At 49.5% G+C, this 25,049-nt stretch overlaps 1 protein-coding gene across 5 annotated transcripts in view; it reads right to left on the bottom strand.

Annotated features, from left to right (window-relative positions):
- EVA1A (eva-1 homolog A, regulator of programmed cell death) overlaps positions 1-24,028 on the bottom strand; it is a 50,416-nt gene extending 26,388 nt beyond the window's left edge. Inside the window, exons 1-2 of one of the 5 annotated variants that reach the window (XM_045978609.1) lie at positions 23,800-24,028; positions 23,414-23,647 (exon numbers count right to left, since the gene is read on the bottom strand). The gene's annotated coding sequence lies outside the window, so the exon portion shown is untranslated. Of the gene's footprint in view, positions 1-16,336; positions 16,505-23,413; positions 23,777-23,799 lie in introns of those variants that run through there. The other 4 variants (XM_045978611.1, XM_045978610.1, XM_045978613.1 and 1 more) reach the window with 4 other exon arrangements.
- Between the last annotated feature and the right edge of the window lie 1,021 nt (positions 24,029-25,049).

Below are 25,049 nucleotides of genomic sequence, written 5' to 3'. Positions count from 1 at the left end.
AGGAAGGGAGGGAATTTGGCTCCCAGTAGCAGTGCCTGGATGGCCATGCAATGAAGTTTCACGCAGCTCTGTGTAGGCACAGAAAACCTGGAAGTGCTGATGCGTGGAATCCCACAGCCAGAGTCACAAGGCCTCAAGCTATGTTCAACCCAGCTGGGGAGGCCAGCAGGGGCCTCTGAACGACTAGATCTGCACAACTTCTTGATGTTGCCAGCTTCACCAAAAACTGTACAGAAGGAATGGAATCCATCCCGGAGCTCCCGGGGCGCTGAGCAGTCCCCCTGCTCCCTGTATATACACACGCGGTCATTTGTCCGCACACACTTCCTGCTGACTCCTGCAGCATCTGACTTCTGCTTGTTTCTCTGGGTCTTACAGATATGTATCTCAGCTGCCTCAGCCTCACAAAGGAATTGTGGCACCTTGCTACCTCCCTTTTCCTGGCGAAGAAATTAAGGGCAAGAACGAAAAGGAAACTTACAGTACAGGATCGATAGTTCTTTAGAGACTCGAGCACCAAAGCGTGGAAGCAGATCTTTGAGACCCACTCACCCTCCCCTCTACACTAGCGAAAACCACTCAAGAACTGTCCCCCGTGTGGCCACATGGCATCTGAGAGGCAAAGGCTTGAATGGAAAAAGAGCTTCCAGACCACAGGATGGGAAGAGGATACACATGGTAGAAAGAAACCTGCTTTTCTCCACAGGACGGATAAACACCGGTGAGTGACACATCCAACATGCTACCCTGCCAGCCACTTGGCTTCCTTTGCTGCCTCAAACTTCCCCTCCAATGTAGCAAACCATTTCCAGGGACACCTCCTGGACCTCTGACATCGAATCGGGGGTGCGAGATCCTTAAGGGCAGGGACCATGTCTTCCTTCTGCTCTCTGTTCCCAGGGCCTCCCACAGTTAAAATTACAGAGCCAGTGTTGAGAGACTGTGGGTGACTGACTCACACTCAGAAATCCCACTCTCCAACCAGAACCTTCTATCTTCTACTCTCTCACCCCTGGAATCAAAGAAACCTCTCTGAGACCTCAGACTTCTTATTAAGAAAATCTTTGGGATCTAGGACTAGGCAAAGAATTCTTAGCCTTGACACCAAAATCATATTCCAAAACAAGGAAAATTGATAATTTGGATATAATCAAGATTAAAAAAACATTTCTTCTGTGTTAAGGGGATGAAGAAAACAAACTATAGAAGTGGGGATTGGGCGGGGGGGACCTGGGTGGCTTAGTCGGTTAAGCGACTGCCTTCAGCTCAGGTCATGATCCTGGAGTCCCAGGATCGAGTCCCACTTCAGGCTCCCTGCTTGGCAGGGAGTCTGTTTCTCCCTCTGACCCTTCCCCTTCTCATGCTTGCTCTCCCTCTCAAATAAATAAATAAAATCTTAAAAAAAAAAAAAAAAAGAGAGAAGTGGGGGTGGGGGAAATATTTGCAAATCATTTATCTACCAAAAGGAATAGTATCTAGAATATGTAAAGAAACTTCAAAAATAGTGACAACACCAAATGTTGACAAGGGTGTGGGAAAAATGGATCACTCATTCTTTGCTCATGGGAATGTAAAATGGAACAGCCACTATGGAAAAAACAATTGGGCAATTTCTTCAAGAACTAGACATGCAATTATCATACAACCCAGCAATTGCATTGCTCCTGGGCACTTATCTCAGAGACATGAAGACTTAGGTTCACGCAAAACCCATACAGATATTTATAGCAGCTTTATTTGTAATAGCCCCAAATTGGAAACAACCCAAATTTCCTTCAATGGGTGAATGTTTAAACAAACTGTGGTACATCCATAACATGGAATACTAATCAGAACAAGAAAAAAACAAACCAACTTTTTAACTCATGCAACAACCTGGAAGAAACTTCAAAAAATTATGCCAAGTGAAAAAAAACTCAGTCTTTGATTGAGGTTGTGTATTGTATGACTTCATTTTTAAAACATTCTTGAAATGTCCAATTACAGAAGTGGGGAACAGATTGGTTTCAGGGGTTAAGGAGGGGATGGGGCCGGAAGAGAAGTGAGTGCAGCTATGCAAGGTAACAGAGGGATCCTGGTGGTGAGGGGAATGTTCTGCTTCTTGACTCTATCATGGTGAACATCCCGGCTGTGATATTGTACTACAGTCCTGCAAAATGTTATCATCAGGGAAACTGGTTAAATGGAACACAGGCTCTCCCTGTGATTTCTAACAACAGGATATAAATCTGAAGTTGTCTCCAGAGTCATCCTGAACCATACTCTTCACATTAAAGTTTAAGAAGAACTAATCTAAAAGACTCAACCAGGACATCAGGGGAAATTCAAAATTCTTTCTTATGAGCAAGAGTTGAAGGGAAAGAGAAGAAGATGGCGAGAGTTTTCTTCTAGAATATGAAGGGATTATGTGGGAGAAATTAGATTTGGTTCATGTGGCCCCAAGAAACAGAACACAGGCTAATGTCAGAGAAGGCGCACAAGCTTCAGGACTGATCAGACCTCAATTTAAAACCAAGCTCCATCAGCCCCTATCTTCAAGACTGGGCAAGTTAGCTGACCTCCCTGACCCTCTGTTTCCTCATCATTAAAATGAGGCTGATTCCTACCTCAATCAGTCAATCAATCAGCATCTAAGCAGAGAAACAGAAACTGTTTCAAGTATTTGCAACAGAAGGAACTGAGTGCAGGGAATGAATTGCAATGATGAAAATAGAAGTACAGGTAGAAGGTGACGGAGAAGCTGAGGGATGAAGCCTGACATGACAGATGACAAAATCAAGAGTTAAAGAACTTCTCAGATTGACATCATTTTAAAAAGATGAAATTAGTTGGCATAAGGATGGGACCATGAAGCAATCAAGAGATCAGCAACAATGGGCAGCAGACAGCTGAAGGGACAAAGGGAGGAGGCATGTTACCCAGGAGCCAGGGTCACCAGGAAGAATCTGGAACCATAGAAATGTGGGCACTATTAGAAGAGATGCTTGAGGGGCACCTGGGTGGCTCAGTGGGTTAAGCCTCTGCCTTCGGCTCAGGTCGTGATCTCGGGGTCCTGGGATCGAGTCCCACATCCGGCTCTCTGCTCTGCAGGGAGCCTGCTTCCTCCTCTCTCTCTCTGCCTGCCTCTCTGCCTACTTGTGATCTCTGTCTGTCAAATAAATAAATAAAATCTTTAAAAAAAAAAAAAAAGAAGAGATGCTTGAGGAAGAGAGAGAGGGAGGAAATACTCTGGCTTCCTCCATTCTTCTACCCTCTAACCTCCCACTGGTGCCTCCAAACCCAGCAGGAAGCCAGAGCACCCTGGACTCTGAGAGAGGCAGCCTCCAGGTCAGGCCCCGCCATTCAGGGCAGAAGAGGGATCAGAAGGCAAATAGGCCCAGGTCTGGTCCACTCCTGAGGTGTTTGTGAAAATACAGAGCATGTCAATGCCTGGCACACAGTAGGTGCTCAATAAATGGTATTTCTAACTTTTATGCACCAATGTTGTGTGATAAACATTTAAAGTCACATTTTCTCATCACTTTATATCCAAATACATAGCAACACAAGCTGGGTTATCTGGCTCATGCCACATGCACTCTACCAAGAATGCTTTTTTTCTTTTTCCTCCAAATGAGCTACATATCTGAGAAATGTGAAAAGCAACCCTGTCCTAAAGTTTCATTGTATAAAGCAAATGTTGAATTTCCACAGCTGCTGGCTTCAGCCTACCCAGAGGAATAGTTTCAGTGAAATATTAATCTCTGAGAAAGCCACACTGGGATAAGACTGCACAGTAATTCAAGCAGCATGTGCAAAATTTATTTAGTGTTGGCCAGGAATGGTTTTAATTATGTGAAGTCTTCAGAATGAAAAGAAAGTGACTGAAGATGTTTGACTAAATCAGTCACAGAGGCCCTGGATGCTCCCAGCTCCCTCCCCAGTTTCAGTTTATTTCTGCAGGCCCCAAACCATACACACAGGGGAGGCTCCCAAGAAACCGGATGATGGCTCTGCCAGAACCCGGATGCAGCCAGCAGCAGCAAAACCCACCAAGACAGGAAGCATCAGCGTCCACAGGCGGAGACCTCCCCGCAGCATGAAGGCCAGGTGTCTGGCTGCGGGAGGATAACCAGAGTAGAACAGAGGGAGGGGTGAGAATCCAGAAGGAATTTTCAAATCCCAGGACGCAGTATGAAAGATGCTTTCATCAAAGGTCGCGGGTGGGTGCCAGGTGCCGAGTGTGCTGTGTGCCTGCTGGACACCTCTCGTTTCCTGGAAGTCACTTTGTGAGGTGTGCTGTTGGACTTGAAGTAGCACCTAGGAGTGGAGAGAGGGCCAGGACCCAGCCCTAAGGACCACATATGCCCTGAGGACGGGGCCTTGCAGACAACAGAAAAGAGCCAGTCATATGGGCCTTAAAAATGGTCACCAACCATTCCAAAAAAGTGGAAGCCACAAGGTGTCCCTAGGCTGGTGGGACAAAGAGAAAACCCAGGAAGTTATCTTTAGAGACTGCCTTTCAACCTCTGGGTTCTGTCCACAGACACCTGACCTCTAGCACCAGCCTGGGAGGGGGAGGGGCAGGGGTTTCTGTCCCAGGAGGGCCAATGATAGTAAGAACATAAGAAAGGGGATAGGCGGGGCGCCTGGGTGGCTCAGTGGGTTGAGCCGCTGCCTTCGGCTCAGGTCATGATCTCGGGGTCCTGGGATCGAGTCCCGCATCGGGCTCTCTGCTCAGCAGGGAGCCTGCTTCCCTCTCTCTCTCTCTCTGCCTGCCTCTCTATCTACTTGTGATCTCTCTCTGTCAAATAAATAAAAAAAAAAAAAAAAGGGGGGGGATAGGCATTTGAGAAGGAAATGAGCAAAGACTGGTCCTCTGAGGGGCTAGGGATGGGCACCAAGGTTCTCATCATCAGCCTAAGATCAGCCCATCAGCGGGTCAGTATTTGGTGCCAAGTCGGGCTGGTCATCCTCACCAGGAGAGGGGACAGGAGCCTGACCACCAAGGGGAGTCCAGAGCTGAGGCTGGACAAGGGGAAATGGGACTCTCCACTTGGATTTGCCAGATATCTGTCCAGCCCAGCACGTCCTAATTCCATCTCCCCGCCCACCCATTTCCTCTTTTTTCTACAGTCTGCATAATCCCCTGAGCCTCCCAGTCACTCCGGATCGGACTTGGGGGTTATCGTGGGCCCTTCCTCTCCCTTGTCTTGGAAATTCTACCTCCTATCCCTGCTGACTCTCCATGCCATCTGCCACTTGCCTGACTCAGAAAAACTTCCCTTTCCTCCACCCTCCCCACCCCAACATCATACACTGGTACCAGGCTGAGCACTAGGAAGCAGTGTTCTAGTAAGGCCACTTCTCTGTGCTAAAATCACCACCTACACAGTCACATTCCTTCCAACACAGCCCAACGTCCAAGCGAATGGGTGTCACTCCCTTCCTCATATACTTCCCCATGGGTTCTACCTCTGGGTTTCACTGTGCTGAATGTACTTCTCCACTTACTGCATTTCTGAGTCCTACCCATCCTTGAAGATCACATCCCCTCCTGTGAGAACTTTCTCTGACCCACCCCTGCATACGTAATTGCTCCCTCTTTGGGACTCCTGTAACCCTGCATGCCGATCTTCTGCATATAGCAGAAGTGTGAGCTTTTAATATTTTGCACTAGGCTACAAGCTCTTTGAAAAGAGGGGCCTTACATCATATTCTCCTTCATGGAGGAGGGAAAGGAAGACCCAGGAACACTGAGTTTGGCCAGAAGGTATGAAATGCAAAGGTGTCTGGGGGAATCCCAGTGGAAAGGAAGGCTGGAGGTGTGCAGTGATCCTGGAGCGCTAACTGCTGGTGTGTGGGAGTCCTCAGCTGATGTGTGCCCTGACTGAATGGACCAAATGGAGAGGAGAAGGCTCATGACAGCTCTGGAGGAAAGGAGCCTGCCAGTGTCTGCTGGAAAGAGAAGAAACAGTCACGGGGACTGTCAGGAAGTCATAAGAATCACACTGCGAACCACACTGGGCAGGAAAAGAATTCCAGCCCTGTGGGTCAGCCACACCAGCATGTGCTTGAGTAATTCTGACCAAATCCTGCGTGGCTTTCTCTTCAGAATGGCGAGTAGGGCCGAATAGTCTGGCAGACTTGTGGCTCCTTAATGAAGCCCATTAAAGAAGGCAATCCACTTGCCATTGTATTCCTAACTAGTATTCCTCAAGCAGAGACTCTGGTCCACCACCAGTAGGATCCCCCAAGTCTAGTCTCTCTGAGGCTTCCGGAAATGTGGGGACTCACAGAAATCATGCCCCACCAAGGAGCACGCAAGTGGGAACAAGCAGCGTTCCCAGTCATCTGACTCTGGTCTCCATGGGCCTCCTGGCCCCAAGCTGAGTTCTCGGGGCACTACAATTATTAAAACCAGAGCATCAGTCAGAAGGGCGGAGCAAACACCCTGGCGGCAGGGAGTCTGAAAGTCCAGTGCTGTCCCTCAGGGAGCTGCAGGAAAGAGAAACCGAGGTAAGGCAACGCCAGCCTTCCTTGGCAGGAACTGCGTCGATCCTTGGGGACACGGGCAGCTTCGACCTGAGACCCTCCTGATGGCTCTTTGCGGGGGAGCTGGTCCCACAGCCACATGCGACCTGCTCTGTGCCAATTCAAGTCCACACAGACAAACGCTGAGCATCTGGAAGGTGAAAATTCTTGAGCTGGGCAGACATCTATCTGACTGCGGCAAGGAGGCCTGCCCCAGCTCCGCAGCCTCCCTGACACCCCGCGGTCTCACACTTCACTCCAAGATGCTAGAGCTCGACCGAGGAGTTCCAAAGGTTCTACAAATGTTTGAGTCCAATGACACTTTTTTAAAATGTTTTCTTAAACCATAAGCAGATACAGTCAAGTGTGCGATAGGCCAAATGTGAGAGATCGTAGACCCCAGGAGCCGCAGGTTGATACGCCCACAAGGTTCTCCTGCCAAAACCGCGCCTATGTTTGAACACATGTAGTTAATCAGGAAAGCCGCAGTTCCAAAAATGTCTTTTAACAATCAGACCCAAGCAAGCCTTCTCATGTTTTAAAAATCATATGTGCAAGGACGCTCCCACCCCCCTGGCTCATGTGGGCTGTGCTCAATTAAATGTCACGCCAGCCTCAGGGGTATCCAGAGAGTGCACGCTCCAATAAAGATATAATAGTACACCGTGCAGTAATGAGTGATCACACAACACACTGCACCGGGGACCGTTGGCAGCTTTGGTGCTTGTTTTATTCTTAGAGTGCTTGGCAGGCTTTTAAAGCTCCAACTCAGGGGTGCCTGGGTGGCTCAGTTGGTTAAGCGTCTGCCTTCGCCTCAGGTCATGATTCCAGGGTCCTGGGATGGAGCCCCACATCAGGCTCCCTGCTCAGTGGGGAGCCTGCTTCTCCCTCTGCCTGCCATTCCCCCTGCTTGTGCTCTCTCTCTTTCTTGCTCTATCTCAAATAAATAAAATCTTAAAAATAAAAAAAATGAAATAAAATTCCAACTCAGTAATTCAGGGACATGCTGTTACCATTCATTCCTCCTTTAGGTGACAAAGTGAAAGTGATAACTGAAGTTTGGGCTCACATGGCAAATGCATCTTTTTCTTTCTTTCTTTTTCTTTTTTTCTTTTCTTTCTTTTTTTTTTTTTTTTGGCTGTGTTAAAGGCTTTAAATGATACTAGAGAGAAACAGGCACTGAAGCCGTTGAAAATAACTTTAATAACAGTATTTCATAATGATTCATAACGATATAATATGTTTTGGGGAAGTATTTTCTGTCAAACAAAGATATAAATTGGTTGAAGAACCTGTTTTTCCTTTCAATTAGATCCTTTATAATTAAGGAATGCAAACAGTTGTCACATAGTGTTTGAGTCAATGTTAAAACCAATTTTTCTTAGATTCCTTTTTCAAGGTTCTGGGTCACCTTAATCAGAGTAACCTGGATCTGCAAAGTATCCTATTTAAAAGTGTTATTACTTCCAATGCTGGCAGTCACAATTTTCTCAAGGCCTTACAGCTAATACAAAACACAATGATGTATTAATAGCAAGGGCGCTTTGAGGCTGCAACCGTCATCCCAAACCTTCCATTTCAAATTTGCATGTTCATCCATCATAACAGTCTCATTGCTTTCATTAATTAACTGTACATTATAAGCTAGAATTATCGCATAAAATAACATATAAAACAAAATATTGGTTTTTTCTGTTTCACTCATTGATAAGCCATGTAAGATCTCATCTAAAGAGTTTTAATGCTAAAGATTTTTTTGAATTTTTTTTAAAGATTTTATTTATTTATTTGACAGAGTGAGAGAGCACAAGCAGGGGGTGAAGCAGGCAGAGGGAGAGGGAGAAGCAGGCTCCCCGCTGAGCAAGGAGCCCAATGCAGGGCTCAATCCCAGGACCCTGGGATCATGACCTGAGCCAAAGGCAGTCACTTAACCAACAGAGCCACCCAGGCGCCCCTAAAATTTTTTTTTAAGTCACTATGTCCGTCCATACATAGGAGAAACCCAATATATTCAGCCGGAGGGGGTTAAAGAAACAGATCTTCATTAGAAGGCAGAACCTAGAGAGTTGATGTGCTTCTGCAGAGAACCCAGGTACGAACTTGGGGCTCAAAAAGATGATTGTTGAATTAATCAGTGTGGCAGAAATGGCGTGTCCTTCACTCCTAATACTGGGAAAGGAAGGCGTTTTGGAAATGGAGACAGAAAAGTTCATGGAGGCAGTTTCGCTTGTTCTCGAAGAACCATCTTCCCAAGGAAACAGGCCTTTCTTTGTGGGAAGCAGGGCAGACCAGAGATGAGATAGTGAATGGGTATCCACCTGTGGCCACTGACCAACAGGGCCAGCAGAGCTGAAGCATCGGCATTAAGGGAAAGAGCGTCAGGAGCTCTGGACTTGTGGTGGACGAAGTGGTCAGACATATGACTTGGGGGGAAGGAGTCCGGAGAAAAAGGGCAGCTGGAAGTGAGCAGAAGCAAGACAGAGACTAGGAATCACTGACTGGTTCATTCACTCACTCATTCATTGATTGAGCATGTAGTAACACAGGCAAGCTACTAGAGGCTGGGGTTACACAGATAAACAAGCCTCCACCAGCATCTCTCTGGGGGAGGGGAGTATTGTTCCCAAAGGGGAGCAGAGGGAGCAAAGAGAGGATGGGGGGCACAGTGAAGAGGCAGCCCCAGACGTGAGCCTCAAAGAAGAAACAGGAGTTAATCGAGCGGATAATAGTGAGGATGGGGAAGGGGGAGCACATTCCAACAGAGACGGCATTCATGTAGAAAGACGGGATTTGAGACGGAAATCTATATAGCTTGGGAACAGAGGCGGATCAAAAGGAATGAAGCACAAAGTGAAAGGAAAGGAACAGCAAGAGATGACCCTACTGAAGGGGCCCGGCGTGCTCTGGGAGGGAGCTTGGACTCTTTCCTGCAGGCACTAGGGAGCCAAAGGAGATGCTATGCTGGGGACAGCACAGTATTCAGAACGTGCACGCACACGGCCCTTCGCAATCGTTTCACCCCACTTGCCTGTGTGGCCTCCCACAAGAACTCCCTGAGAGCAGAACCTGGTCTTTGTCACCTTTTTCATCTTTACATCCTCGGAACCTAGTGTCGTGCCTGGAACGACAACAGTTGAGTGCGACAGGAACTCAACATGTACATCGTGTGAACCAGTAAACGAATGAGCAAAGGGCAAAGTAGGGAAAGCAGAGCCTAAGAGGACAAGTGCAGTCGACTATGGCCTTGAGAACACTGCCAAGGACAAAGGCTGAGACGGCAGGACAGGAAACCATCTGAAATATGATAAATGAGGAGTAACTAGAGACGAAATCCATATGTCCCCAGTAGCACACAGAGGAAGCAGACAGAAAGAGGACCACAGGTGAAGACACCTTGGAGTAGGATGAGTTACCTTGGCCTCGGGAAGCAGTTCTGAACTCCTGAGCTGTGATAGGGGTTGAATTGTGCCCATCAACAAATAAATAAACAAATGACATGGTGAAGTCTTAACCTCAGGACTCCAGAATTATTTGGAAATAGGGTCTTTGCAGGTTTAACCAAGTTTAGATGAGGCCATTAGGATGGGCCCTCATCCAGTCGGACTGGTGTCCTCATAAAAAGGGGACACACACAAAGGCAGACGATGTGAACACACAGGTAGAAGACAAAAATGCTACAAGAAGTTAGCTGGCTACATGAAGCCAGGGAGACACCTGGAACAAATGCTTCCCTGATGGTTTCAGAAGGAGCATGGCCCTGCTGATACCCTTCTGGCCTCTAGAACTGCGAGACAACACGTTTCTGTTGTTCTAAGCCATTCACTTTGTAGTGCTTGGTCATGGCAGCCCCAGGAAAGTAATACAGGCTGGTGGTCAAAACAGATCAACACTTGGGGCATACACCTGTGTTAATCCCCAGAAGGCAGCTGCCTCTCCTCCTTGCTACAGGAGCCCCACTTTTGTTTGTGTCCATCCACTGGGGCCCAAGGCCTGGGTCATGTGATTGACCCACGTCAACCTTGGTGGTCTCTTGCCATTCCACTTACCATGTGACCCAATTCTGGTCACTAGGTCTCACTAAAAGGACTGCTATATCCACGACATAATTCAGTTGTTCTTGGATCTCTGTCTCCAAGGTCCTGTTTAAAATAGTCAAGGCAATGGGATGCCTGGGTGGCTCAGTCGGTTAGGCCGCTGCCTTCGGCTCAGGTCATGATCCCAGGATTCTGGGATCGAATCCTGGCATTCTGCTCCTTGCTCGGCAGGGAGCTTGCTTCTCTCTCTGCCTCTGCCTGCCACTCTGCCTGCTTGTGCGTGCTCGCTTTCTCTGACAAATAAATAAACAAATAAAATCTTTAAAAAATAAATAAATAAAGTAAAGTAGTCAAGGCAGAAACGGTCTCTAGCCGAATCTGGACAGATACTAAGTTAATGATTGGTGGGGTTTCTAGACAACCTGATGGAGCTGGTAACTGAATTGATTTCCTTGACCACACCTTGTCAGGTTTGTCCTTTCAGAGGCTAACCTTGACCTCTTGGGTTTAAACCTGTAAGTTTTCCCTTATCTGATACTATTACTTCAATGGGACAAACGTCTCCTGGTATCTACATCAGCCATTGAACCAGACAATATTCTAATCTAGGCACTTACTTTCAGGGATTTCCTCATCCATAACCTAAGGCCACACCGACTTCTCCACACGGTAACACGCACAAATCATCCGGTTAGACCTGTACGTCTGGGCTTGAGTTTTGCTGCACGGCCTTTGTCGAACACAGAAGCCCACACCTAAGTTTCTGCAGCTTAAGCATACATCCAGTCCTTGCTGCACCAGAGGCTAATAGAAAACCGTAAAGGGAAAAATGGGTCTTCACAGGGACAGAAAGAAGGGAGAGGAGGGAGCTGGGAGACTCAGGGAGTAGGGCCTCGTGCCACACCCCACAAGGAGGGGAGAAGACTACATTTTGGAAGAGCGCAGCCTCTGACAGTAGACCTGGGTTCAATCTCAGTCCCACCATGTACCAGCTCTGTGACTCTGGGCAAACGACTTCAGATTTCTAAGCTTCAGTTTGGAAAACAGGAAATACAAGTTAATATTCTAAAGAATTATGCTTAACAATGAGGTCATCTATGTCATGCCCCCAGCATGGTGTCTTGTGACCAGCAGGTGACCTCCCAGGACATATGCCTGGTTCTGAGTCACACACATAGAATGTCTGAGATTTTTTTTTTCTTCACTGGAAGAATTAGTCCACTGAGCACTAAAGAAACACTGAGACATGTTCCCATCAAATGGGCCATACAATCCTGTCACTTTTACCTCGAAGCATGTCACAAACCATTTCTCCCCAGGATCTCTCGTGTAGTTACCCTGAATTAAAGCAATGGTGCCTAACTGGCCCCCCTACCTCCATTCTCTCCCCCTCCTCCAGTCCAACCTCCGGCAGGCCACCAGAATGTCATTCCAGAGCAGGGACTGGTAAACTACAGCTTGCAGGCAAATCCAGCCCACTGCCTGTTTATGTGTTTAAAGTTTTACTGGAACAGAGTGACGCTCACTCGTTTATGTCTGTCTATGGCTGCTTGGGCCACTCTGTTGGCAGAGCTGAGTAGCTGTAGCACAGACTGTATGACCTGCAAAATTTAAAATATTTATTCTCTGGTCTTCTACAGAAAATTTTTGCTAGACCCTTGGTAACTTGTTCTAGAACATTCCCCTTGGTAACTCACCACTCTCTCCAGTAAACTGCCTTCAAGAGAAAGCCTATGTTGTGTGAGTTGACCCTTCCCTATTCTCCCAGCTCACCTCTCGCTATTCCCCCCACAACCTAATCTCCATCCTCACTGAATGAGCACCCTCCAAACAAGCCATGTCCCTTCCCCCAGAACAACTCTATTCCCTTTCCATTTAGAAAACTTCGACCTACTCTTTGATATTCCTTCTTTTATGAAGCCTTCTAGCATTGCCCCCTCAGCCCTATCCAAAGGCACTCCTTCTTTGGAGTTGATTATCCCACCGATAAATGGCACGTTGTATACACTCTGGGTCTTCATATCTGTCTTCCTCACTGGTCACCTCCACGCTAAAATGTCTTCTCTCTCTCCCTCCCTCCTGAAGCACTCCTGGACCGCATTTACCAACGTTTGTAATCATGCATTTTTTTGTGTCTTTACTGCTTTAATGCCTGTCCCCTAACAACTGTGAGCTCTAAGAAGGCAGTAACTAGGACTTGGTGGATTCAACACCACGTTACCGTTCTGTGGCCTGGAGCCAGCCACACAGTGGTTGTTGAGTTGGTTGAATAAGCAAATGACTGGACGAATGAAAAAAAAAAAAAAAGATTTTGCTAATAAATCAAATGCAAATTCAAGAACCGAAGACAGCAAAACTGTTACTTTCTGAACATGCAGGATCCTGCCTCTCAGACCGTTCAGGTGCTCCCGTGGCCCAGAAGGGTGGATGGGCGACAGCAGCACCGGTAGCTCTGTGGATGTCTGGATCATACACAAACCCTCGTTCGTGGAATCGGCATGCGATGTGTACATGGCCCCTTCCCATATCAGTAAATTCAGATTCTGCACAACTGGAAGAAAGCCATATATAGGATATAGACTGAGTCCACGTTTGCACTGAACTGTTCGGTATCCTGGCCATTCCCTCCTGAAGAACATCCTTTACACCTTGTCTATTGAGGAAAGATCAGCAAGACTCCAGGAGTTTTCCCCTCTGTCTCTAGGCAGAGTGACCTATGTGTCCCTCACACTCATACCCAGCTAACATGTGAGAGACCCAGGTGGGACAGGATGGGGAGGGGGTTAGGCTGTAATGATCCTTCCCTGGATCACTCATACCATGTCCTCTAGAACCAAGGGAACCATCAAAGTTGAAATGTGACTCTTGAAAGACATACTATTCACTTTTCTTGACATCCAAAGCTCAAATTCAAGCAAGTAATTCAGTGAGTTGCTGCTACGTGTGGGAAAAAAAATATATCCCAAGGCAATTTCCTGTGTGGCCTTTCTGATTCTGGACAGCGTCTCTCTGAAAGCCCCATCCATAAAGGCCTTCTGTGAAGGTAATGTGCATTTCTCTGAGATGTATCCAAGAAGAGCAAAGACGCCATTTCAACCAAGGCGAATTTATGAAGTTGGCAGCTGAACCCTAATTCTAGCCTTTAGCCTCTGGGATGTCAGCACTGTGAACGAAGGCAGAGCTGAATTTCCTGTTTAAGTCAAGCTTTTAACCCTCTGTGGCATCTACCTCTGGTCTGAACAACAAAAGAATCCTATGTATTAAAACAGAGATGGTCTTTGGCTCCAGATAAATGTATTTTCTCAGGGCCTGTTGGACTGTGTCCTCGAAGCCTGGTACCAAAGTATTTATAAGGAAATGTCAGTCTTGTTTATTACTAAGCTTCAGCGGCAGTAGCCAAATCATCTACAGTCATTCTAAGTGTAGGGTTGTCACCCCAGCAAATCACCCGATAATGTGTCTTCCATTCTGTAAGATCCAAGCAACTCTGTCTCCTGCAGATTCACCGCCAGCCCCGACCTCCTTTCCCAGCACAGTGTGGGAATGGGAAAGGGCACAGGCTTTGAAATGGACGAGAGACACGTGACGTGGGGCCCCAGCGTGCTGTGCTCTCTCCCAGACTATTTCAAAGACAAATTCAGTAGATGATGTATTACACATGCATCCGATACGATCTGGATCTGACTACATGTGATGACTCACACTGGGCCCTGTGAAAAACATTTTCTCTACTGCCCCTAACAAAAGCTAAAGATCTGAAACACCGATCAGGAGCATCCTGAGTGATTTCCAACCATTCACCTGGAAGCTTTCCAGAACATGGGGAGAAATATTAATCGGTGTGAAAAAGAAAAATGACATAGAGATACTTCTCCCAGTGTGTACAGTGCATTCACAGCCACGCTGTGGGGCCCACTCTGGCTCCGTCCCTCCCCCTACTGTATATAGTAACAGATCTTTCCATCTCTGAAACACTCCCTCTCTCCTGTTACTTCCAAAGCTAAGCTTCCGTAAAGAATTGCCTATACCTGGTATCACTACCTCCTCACTTCACATTTGTTCCTTAAGCCTCCTCATCTTTCAAACTCCCCTCACCATCACCAATAGCCCCCTAATTCCCAAAGCCATGGGTATTCCATTTCTTTTCTTAGTGGATTTCCACGTCACTTGATGTTATAGATTCCTCCCTCCCGGACACCGCCTCTTCCACGTGGCAGTCTCCCATCTCCTCCTGCCTCTCTGCTCAGCCCCTCCCTGTCGCCTGCACTAGGTCCTCCCTTTCCCCTCCCTCAGAGGCCACCCACTCTCGGAGGCAGTCTGGTACAGACAGATAGCATAGGCCCGGATCTGACTGCCTGGGCTAATATCCCAGGTCTATTACTTACAGCTGCATGACCTCGGGCAAGTGACGTACTGTCCCTGTGCCTCCACTTATTCGTTTATACAGCAGGTACAATAATGGCCTTCCCTGGCAATGGCTGTTGAGAGGATTAAGGCACACGAAGTACTTAGAACACACAGTATAGACTCAATAAGCATTAGCCATCATAATTCCTCTTCCCATGCTCTATCTCTCCTTGGGCAACTGAGCCATACCATGACTTCATCACCTCTTGTTAAAAGTTTGCCCGTGAACCTTCTTTAAGACTTCTCTCCTGGGGCGCCTGGGTAGCTCAGTGGGTCAAAGCCTCTGCCTTTGGCTCGGGTCGTGATCCCAGGGTCCTGGGATCAAGCCCCGTGTCGGGCTCTCTGCTCAGTGGGGAGCCTGCTTCCCCCTCTCTCTCTGCCTGCCTCTCTGCCTACTTGTGATCTGTCAAATAAATAAATATAATCTTAAAAAAAAAAATACTTCTCTCCTGAATGTCAAACCTACAAACCATGTGCCTACTAGACATGTCTCCCTGGCCATCCCTAAAATGCTTCAAGTTCAGTTTGTCTGAAACTGAGCTCATCATCTTTCCTGCAAATGCTGCTCTCCTTGTCCACCGCCCACCTCCTCCTCCTCCACCCCCTCCTCACCATGAAGTCTCCTAATGAATAGCCCCACTATCTTTCCTCTTGGTTGTCCAGGCCAAAATCCCAGAGTCATCCTAGACTCCCACCCTTCCCTTACTCCCCCGCACAATCAGTCACCAAACTGTCAACTTCATTGCCAAAGTATTTCTTGAGCCTGTGCCCAATTCCCCACCCTTATGGCCAATGTCTCTAGAGCCTCATTATTTCTCACCTGGATGACAATAAGTAACAATAGTATTAAAAATAACTTTCACCACTATTATCACATACTGATTATGGCTCAGTCTCGGAGACAGACACTTCACCTACTTCATCTACATAATCCTAAACACCACCCATCCATGATGGAGAACTTGGGAGTCCCTGTCTTCAGATGAGAAGATGGAGGCACAGACAGGCTTAATAGATAGCCTGTTACACAAAGATGCAAAGACGTCGTGGGGCAGGGATGCAGACGGAGGTCTGTCTGACTCCATACCCCGGGCTTTTCCCCACTCTTGAAAACTGAATGGTGTCCTAACTGGTCTTCCTGCCCTCTTATTCTTCTCCGATGTCTACTCTATGCCAGAGGGGTCTATTTTTACAATGAAACTCTGACTTCTCTCCTCTGTGTGAAATCCTATAGTAGCTCCCAATGCATACAGAATAAAATCTCGATTCTTCAGCAAGACTCTTCCTGATGTGGTCCCTTTGCCCGTTTATAGATCTGCCTCCCATCTCTCCATCCACACTCACTCCCTTGCCCTTTCTTGGAGCACACCCTGCCTGCTCACCTGGCAGGGCGGTACTTCTTCCTGGCCTGACTGTGATGTCCTTCTTTTTTCATCAGCCTGGATCCCTCCGTCTCAGCCTCCTGGACACATGTCCTCTTGGACTCAGCTGCTATCCAGCCCCGTGTAGGTGCTCCTCTTCTTGATGGCTACCTCATTCAGTGAGTGAGTCTAGCACAGAATTTTAGAGGCACAACAGTCATTGACCAAGCACCTACTATATGCCAGAGCTCATGGCAGCCTCCAGGGATTTGGGAATCAACAAGACATAAGTCTTGCATTCAGAGAACTTGCTTTAATGAGAGAGATGGATAGCAAAATACTGTATTCCTATCTCTGAGTGTCCTGTGTCCATGCTGGACCGCTGAGGCTCTTGAGCAAAAAGAGTATCTTGTTCTTCTCTGTGTCTCCAGGACCTCACACTGGTGCAAAGGGTGTCAGCAAACACTGACAGCTTCAGCTGAGCAGACGGCGCAAAGCTACAAAGCTGTCTCTGTGAGCATGCAAGCCTAGATCCCCAGGGACACCCTTCACTTTCACGGGCATCTTTTCCAGACTCCAAATGTCCAAGTCACTGTTTTCTGTACTTCTGCAACAACCTCACAGTGCCCTGCTTTGACACGCAGCAGGGTCTAATGCTGGAGAACTTCCAGGCTGACCATCCCTGCCCCACATAACTGACCCACGGAGAGAGGAAGGGACCAGGTCCACATAGCAGAAAAGTGTCAGTACTGACTCCCCTTCCAGTCCTCATTCTGTCCACCCACAGGTTCACCAGCACATCTCGCTAGAGCAAGGAAGGGAGCTGCCGTCAGAGCGCGCTCACCCAAGTGCACAAAGGATAGGAGCTTCCGGAAAATGATGCATGTGTCTTCCAGTAAGAGACCCTTCCTACCCCTTCTATGGGCTGCCGTGGCCTGTCTTGACAAGGTGAGCGAGTAAAAGGACCCGTCTGCTGTGTTTGCGGAGGTGCCAGAGGAAGACAGCTTTAGGCAGACCCTTTTGATCAGGGGTCCCTGCGCAGAAACAAGATCCCCCGACATCTGTTCCCTGCGGCTACTGACGGTCAGAATGATATGGGCAGAAGGGCACAGGGCAAAGGGGAAGAGGCTTACGTTACAGCAGGTGTTTTGTAAAAAGCCGTCTTTCCCATACAAGTTTACGGTTACTTTTCTGCTGAGCAGCATTTCCGCCTCCTCTCACCTTAGAGGACAAAGTGCAAGCTGCCTGGATGATCAAAGACGAGGCGAGAGGAGGAGGACAGCCCTGTTGATCCCCAGAGCAGAGAGCTTACAACTGCTTCAGTCTCCCAACAAGGTAAGGCCTCAGACACCAGGCAGGGGAGAGGAAAGGGGATAAATAAGGAGACATGGTTATTCCCACCCCCAACCCGCCCTGCACAACCCACACACCTGGTCTTGCCTTCTTGCAAAGTAGATTTCCTAACAGCATCTTCAAGGATCACATGACCGTCTCGAAACTGTCTAGGGCAGTGGCAAAGAAGGGCTTGGAGTCTGGGGGTCTGATGGGATCCCAGGTTTGCCCGTCATCTGTGGGTGGGATCCTGATTCCTCCTCCAACACCCACCTCAGAAGGTGGTCGTGAGGGGCAATGCCAGGAAAGCAAGTCAAGTCTTTATCACGGGTACTGACACCTGCCCCAGAGGCTACTATTGTCATCACCTACCAGCCACTTGACCTGGGGGGACGCTGCTCCTCAGAAGCAACCACCGCCCCTCAGGCTCCGTTCCTTGACCCTAGGATGGAGCCTGTTTCGGCCCCCGTGTCTTCTCTGTTGAGGCACTAGCCCACTGTGCTGTGTTTCTTGGGTGGGTTTCCTGTTCCTTGCAGGTCAGGATGAGTCTTACATGCTAGGGCATTCATCCACTCGTTTCTCTTTTACTGAGCACCTCCTACGTGCCACGGGGTCACTGAGTGGCGAGTAAAGGAGGGAAGTCTTGGGATGACCTACAGAAACACTTATATCCAGGGTCCCATCAGCAAGCATATGTACCCATCACCTGTGGTGAGCCTCTTGCAAAAGGCTCTGGGGTCCAAGAGCACTGCAACTGTGAAGACAGCTCCCACCCAGGGAACCTGGCAGCCCTGGAGTCTGATCTAGGAGGTCACATGCTGGATTTTATGTAAAACAGAGCAATCGACAACCCCCATCACCCTTCTCTCTCCTTTCCTCCTCCCTCCCTAAGTTCAGCAATTGTTTTTAGCCTTTTGGATGCTCTAAAGGTAACATTCAAAACCCAGACTCAGGAGGGGTCATCCACACAGTTCATCAGCCAGAGCTTTGAAAAGAAAACAAAACAACCCACAACCACCAATGCAGCTTTGTTTGTGACTGAAGTTTCTTTGCTTACTGGAGACAGTGTCCCTCCCACGGCCCCCGGGCTCTGGTCCCATTGCCCTGAAGGAAACAGGCCAGTAGAGACACGAGGGAGAGCCATCATTCAAAAAGCTCAGTACACCTGAACTTAAAATCCCCCCTCCACAGTCTCCCAACAAAGAGGAACAGACTCCTGCATGGCTGAAAAGTTAGTCCATTCAGCCAGAAACAGACTTTTCAAACAGGAACAGACTCCTGCACGGCTGAAAAGTTAGTTACCCCCCTGACCAAGCCCCCATCACCAGCCCCCATCTTCACATACCTTGGCCTCTCTCAGTATTTCCTTGGCTTTGTACCACGTACATGCAGTTTCCTGTCAGTCACACCCATGCTCACTAGTCCCCCCAAACCCAACAAGCTCCTACTTCTCCATTAAGACCCAACTCCAATATCCTCTTCTCTAGGAAATCTCTCCTCACTCCATTGTGGTTGCTGCCTTTTGGCCCCCAATTCTCAGCTCTTATCTCTTCTCCACTTGCCACACGCTGATGATCTGTTCGTGTGTCCCTCACCCATCGCGGACTATGACCATGATGATAAGGACCACGTCCTCTTCATGTTTGTGTCTCTGGCACCCAGCACCAGCCACTCACCCCACATGCAGTCCAAACCCACCCTGACACTTAAGATCCCATCTAATTTAGTCTAAACCAAATGCCCCTTAGAGCACCAAATAGATGTTCACCTAGAGGCCAACAGTGGAGGTAGATTTCATAGGGAACACAGCCCAAGATCAAAACAGGGGGAGGGAGCTTTCCCTAGAACCAGACCCAAGTAGGAACGAGCTTCATGAATCTGCCTGCTGGTCAGTGACGAGGGACTACTCAAGACGGCAGCCAAGGTGCGATGTTCTGGGCCTCAGTGAAAATGCAGGGGATGCCCCAAAGATGTTGGGTCTGACCTTACCGCAGTCCTTAGCACCCAGGGGAATCTGTTTCTCAGATCAGCCAGCTGCTGGCCCAAGAGAGGTGCTAATGCCAGGAGGCAGTAAGAGTGTGGTGTCTGAAGGGGGGGAGGCAGTGCTATGGAGGATCTGAGGGGTCTCTAATGGGCTGATGGACAGGAAGCTTCTCACCCTGCTCTATCCTCAAAAGCAACTTTATCAGAGAATTTCTGTGACCCCTAACAAAACACAGGGCCTTGCACATACCAGGTGACCTCATCCCACTGAAGTCTGGGGGACAACCTGCCAAAACAAGCAAACTCGGGGGCCGTAGCTATGTGGGTCAGCCATGGAAGAAGCCAGAACACACAAACATGCAGGTATCTGGCCCACAGAGCAAGTGTCTAAGGGAGCAGTGAGGAAGGGGCTCAGCTTTCAAAGGCAGTGCTGCGTTCACGGAAATAAGATTCCAGGTCGGTGGAGCGACCACCTGTAAACCTGGTATCCAATATCACACACCGAGCAAATAGGAGGTCAGTGACCAGTTCCAAACCTGGTTCTCCAAACCCCATACAGGGCATTACATTCTCTCAGCAGGTTTTGCCTTTATTATATAAACGGTCCTTATAAAACTTGGAGAGAAAGCGCACTCCGCATCGGATCAGGATAAGGGGGAGTACCCAGAGGGCGCCATTGACCCACCCATCACACATTCCTTGATGGATTTCACCAGTCCTTATGTGCTCACTGCACACCGCTAGGGGTCCGGTCTTGGGAAGGGCAAAGCTGGAGTCAGTTCCTGACCCCAAGTCTAAATCTCTCTCCCCGTGGCAGATGAACTGACTCCACACCCTCCTCCCCCAAGACTTCGTGCTCTTCTGACCCTAACCTACGGCTCACTTACAGCTGCATTTAGCATCAAGTTCATTGGTGATGACCCGGCACTGTGACAGAGGACTGACCCCACCGTGCTGTCTCTCTGAGGCTGGGCTCCAGGCAAGGAGGAGCGAAAAAGAACAGGAGCCGTGAAAATCACGGCACCGTCGTAGATCACAGGTCTGGTAAGGGTGGGAAATCCAACGGACTTCGGCTCTCATTAACGCACAGCACAAACCTGGGCCCATCTTTACTGAGCACCTACTCTGTGGGGAGGACCAAGCTAAGGCCTCAACCCACAGAGCGTGAAGCGTGTTGTGTGCCACAGTCCTCACATCTGTGTGAGCCCTGGCCCTACCACTCATTGGCTGTGTGACTTTGTGCCAACTGCTGAGCCTCTCTCTGCCTCTGTTTTTTTGTCGGGAAAACAGGGCAATACCAGTTCGAACTTCAAAGGCTCACTGGGAGGACTGAATGAGTAAAAACATAAAATGCTAAACTCGAACCCTGTCCTGGCATGGATGGAGCAGCAGTCGGTATTATCTCATTAGTTGGTCACAGCAGTCTGCAGGGGTGACAGATGATTTCTTCCTATTTTACCAAGAAGGCCTGGGGAGACTGGAATCAGCTTGCTCAAGGTCACAGAATTAATAAGCGGCAGAGCTGGGATTTGAACGCTGGCACCCACAAGCTTAACCACCACCGCAAGTCCAGCCCTGTGCTAGGTTCGAGGCACCCAGAGACCAGTGTGGGGATGAGCAAGGGATCCCTATACAGTCACCCCTATAGGGAAGAAATATTGAAAGAAAAAGGCAGAGGAGGGCCCGCGTTGGGGCAGCAGGGAGCAAGAACGCTGCTCTGGGGAGGAGACTGGAGCTCTAGCCTCAAAGAATGATGAGGAATTTGCCAAGGAGGAGGAAGGGCATTCCAGAAAGTCAGGACCCAGAATACCAAAATCCTAAGTTGGGTGGTATGGCAGGCACCTCCAGATGTGAACTAAGGCGAGGCTGGGAAGGTAAGGTGAGGCCTTACCATGAACAGCCATGTGAGTCAATGGCGCAGATCAGATGCGACCCTTCAAGACAGCGATTCTCAAGCCTGGGTGTTTGCAAGAGCTGGCTTTGGTGCCTGCAAAACATGCACAGCTTCCCATCCCTTCTGTTAGCCCTGGGGGGCCAACGACCGTATTAAGACAACGTAGTCGCAGGGCCTGCTGTGGTTTGAGCAACAGAATTCTGGCAGTGGACTGAGAGGAGATTTGGGGACGGGGCTGGTATAATCAACCAAACTGGAGCAGAGAAGAGGCTGAGAGCTGGGCACAAGAGCACCCCTCATGAACTGAGACATGATGCCAGGGCTTCTCCCCCTCAGCACTACTACACTTGGGAGGGCTGGAGAATTCTTGCTGTGGGGGGCTGTCCCATGCATCACAGACTACTCAGCAGCATCCTTGGCCTCTGCCCACCAGATGAACAGCATTCTCCCTCACTTACATGCCAACAGCCAAAAATGCTTCCAGACATTGCCAGATGTCACTTGGGAGGCAAAAATGGAAACCCTGGTTGAGAATAACTGCTTTAAATCCTCCCATCCCCACTGTACAGATGAGGAACTCCGGCTGCAGAAAGAAAGGTACAGGAGGGCCTCAGCCAGACTCCCAGGCTGGTGGTCCGGCTCCAGGGCCTGGGCTTTAGCCACTGAGCTGAACTGCCTGTCGGGAAATAATTCTGGGTCAGAATTGTGTATTTTTTTGAGAGACTGGTTGATGAGGAGAGGATGAAAGAGTGAGGTTCAAAGGTGAAAACTCAGTGCTTGCCGCTGAACTGTGAAGACAGTAGGTACTAAATAAATCATCTGGGTGCGAATGGGCTGGAGATGCGTTTGCTCGAAAAAGAAAAAGCCTGCCTCTCCATGGTATGAGCCAGCGGGAGATGACGGGTTCCTGCTCACTCTGGATAGAGAAAACCCTCTATACGGCTGCACATGGGATGTGTGGTATAAACCAGCTGGTACCCAGATCCCGCTGGGCCCCTTCCCAACTGTGTGGCCCTGAACACATTATTTACCCTCTCTGGGTCTCATTTTGCCCGTCTTTAGAACAGAAGGAGTCCCTATTCAGAGGCTAGATGTGAGAACTCAGGTGGTATAATAAGAGCAAGATGGCAAGCTGGCACGACGAGGTTGGCCCTCCTCTCCCTCGGAGAGGCATCATCATTATCTCCCCGCCTCACTCGCGCCCGGGATCGAGTGCTCCCCCCACTCCTTCCAATCCTGGGGAACCGGGAGAGAGCGGCAAGGAGCTGATTGCGTCCCTCTCCACCAGCAGAGCGTCCCACTGAGGCTTTAGGGGGCGCCAACAGCCTTTCCACTCCCCAGAGCGCTCTGATTTCGGGGTCCTGGGGGTCGCCAAAAGCGCACGGCGAGCTGGGTGCCTCCAAAAGGAGCGAGATCCGTGAGTTTAAATGCGCGCCACAGAAATTTCGGGCAGCTCCGCACCTGGCAGGCCTGGGCTCAAAGACAGTTACTGCCACGGGCGGACCCGCTTAGCCCAGGCTCCCGTGGCGGGGGAGGAGAGAAGCGCCAAGATTTGCGCAGGAGCCGCTCCTCGAAGCCAGGCTGCAAAGGCAGAGAGCTGAGAGTTTGCGGATCGAGAAAAAGAAACGCGGGGGGTGGGGCGGGGGGTGTTGTGGAGAAGCAACAGGAAAACAGGAGGAAGAGGAGGCAAAAAAGAAAGCGCTGGGAAGCAGAGTTCCCTGGGGGACCCAGCCTACAACACCTGGGCAGGGGGTTCAGGAACAAAGCAGCGGCTTCAGGTCAGAAGTGCTCTGGGTGTTTCCGAAGAGGGGGCGCTCCGGGGAAACCCAGGTCGGCTGGGGATGCCTGGCGTCCCCTGCGCCCCGGGCGCGCTCTCGGGCGCCGCTTACCTTCGCCGGGGCCGCCGGCGCTCACTTCCGGGGGCTGCGCTCGGGGCGCGCCCGGCCAAGCCGGGGGACCCGGAGCCGATCGCGGAGGGGAGGAAGCAGCAAAGAGGCGCCCCGGACTTGGGCCCGCACTGACGCCTCGGAGAGAAATCCCAGTGGAGGAGCCGCCGGGGCTGGCCCGGGGCGCCGGGTCCTGGCCTCGGCGCTCACGGGCGGTCGCACCGAGCCCCGCAGACGCTGGAGCAGCGCGAGTCAGTGGGAGGAAAAGATTGTCTCATTTCCTTCGGTCTCCCCCCTCCTCCACCCCCTCGGCTCCGGACCTGCCCTCCCTCTCCCCCGCCCCCTTCCCCAAGCCCGCGGCCCATGTGGGCGCTGGAAAGACGCGAAACCTGAACGGCAGCGGCGTGCGGCGCCTCCCTCCACGCCAAGTTAGTTTATGCTCCTCAACTCATGCCTGCCTCCCCGCGCTTCAGACGCTCTCCAGGGCCCCCGGAAGGTTCTGGGTCGGACGGCCATCTCCACCCTGTCCCGGAGCTCTAGCCTTTCCCCCTGCTGGGACGAGTCCAGATTTGAAAGCAGATCTCCGAGCTCTTGCCAGCATCCATCCTCTCATTCCTGTCCCGTCGCCTGCTTTGAGCCCCTATTAAACCACCCAACCCAGACAGGATATAAGTACTTACTTTGTTAAATTTGATCGACTTTTTTTGTTTTGTTTTGTTTTCCAGTGGGGTATTTAAACCTGATGCATAATCTGAAAGGAATGTTCATTTTGATCAGGAAAGCTGCGGAGGTCTTTGTTTGGCCTTGCTCATTCAAAGTTGAGGTTTTGTTTGTTAAATTCAGCAAGTATTTACTGAGAGCCTGATCGACATTGAGCTAGGCGCTGGAAACGCAGAATTGAACCAGAAGGGCATGTTGTTCCTAGACAGCCGTCCTTGGTGAAAAGCAGAAGCACAGAGGAGGTCCAGGGATGTGTGGTCTCTTAAGAGAGAGGTCAGGGACAGAAAGAGTGTTCTGTGGAGTAAAAACAGCCTGGGCAGAGGAAAGAAGGAATGAGAAAGCCCTATGAGGAGGCCGTATGGCAGAGAATGCAGTCAAAACAGGGAGCGGTGGTGGGGAAACAGGGAAGAGAATGTTGAATCAAGAATGGGTAAGAGCCACACGGAGCGCTGGGGTGGAACTGACAGGACCTGGTGACAAGAGCTGCCAGGGGCAAATGAGGAGAAGATGAAGGGAAGAGGTAACTTCCAGACCTCAGGCCGGAGTAAACAATGACCAGAATCCGGGATGAACAGAATCCAGGATGCCCTCTGGAGCTACTACCCAAGGGTGTCCCCGAGATTGGCAGTATTAACATCGATTGGGAGCTTATTAGAAATCAGAACTTGCCAGTCCCGTTTGACCTACTGAATCAGAATCTGCATTTTCACAAGATCTCCAGAGATTCAAATATGCACTAGAATTTTGGAAGCACCTCTCTCTATATACCAGTGGCTGTATACTGGAATGACTGTTTATTAGACTGCAAAGCTTTAAAAACCAGTATGAGGCCCCTGTCGCACCCCCACAAATGCTTATTTAACTGGTTCGGGGTGCGGCTCCAACATCAGTATTTCTGGAATGCTTTCCAGATGATCTA

The sequence above is a fragment of the Meles meles genome, chromosome 15 (genome assembly GCF_922984935.1).
Source record: "Meles meles chromosome 15, mMelMel3.1 paternal haplotype, whole genome shotgun sequence".
In the NCBI taxonomy this organism is placed as follows: Eukaryota; Metazoa; Chordata; class Mammalia; order Carnivora; family Mustelidae; genus Meles; species Meles meles.
Note: the sequence above shows the minus strand (reverse complement) of the source record. Positions and strands in the feature narration are given on the sequence as shown.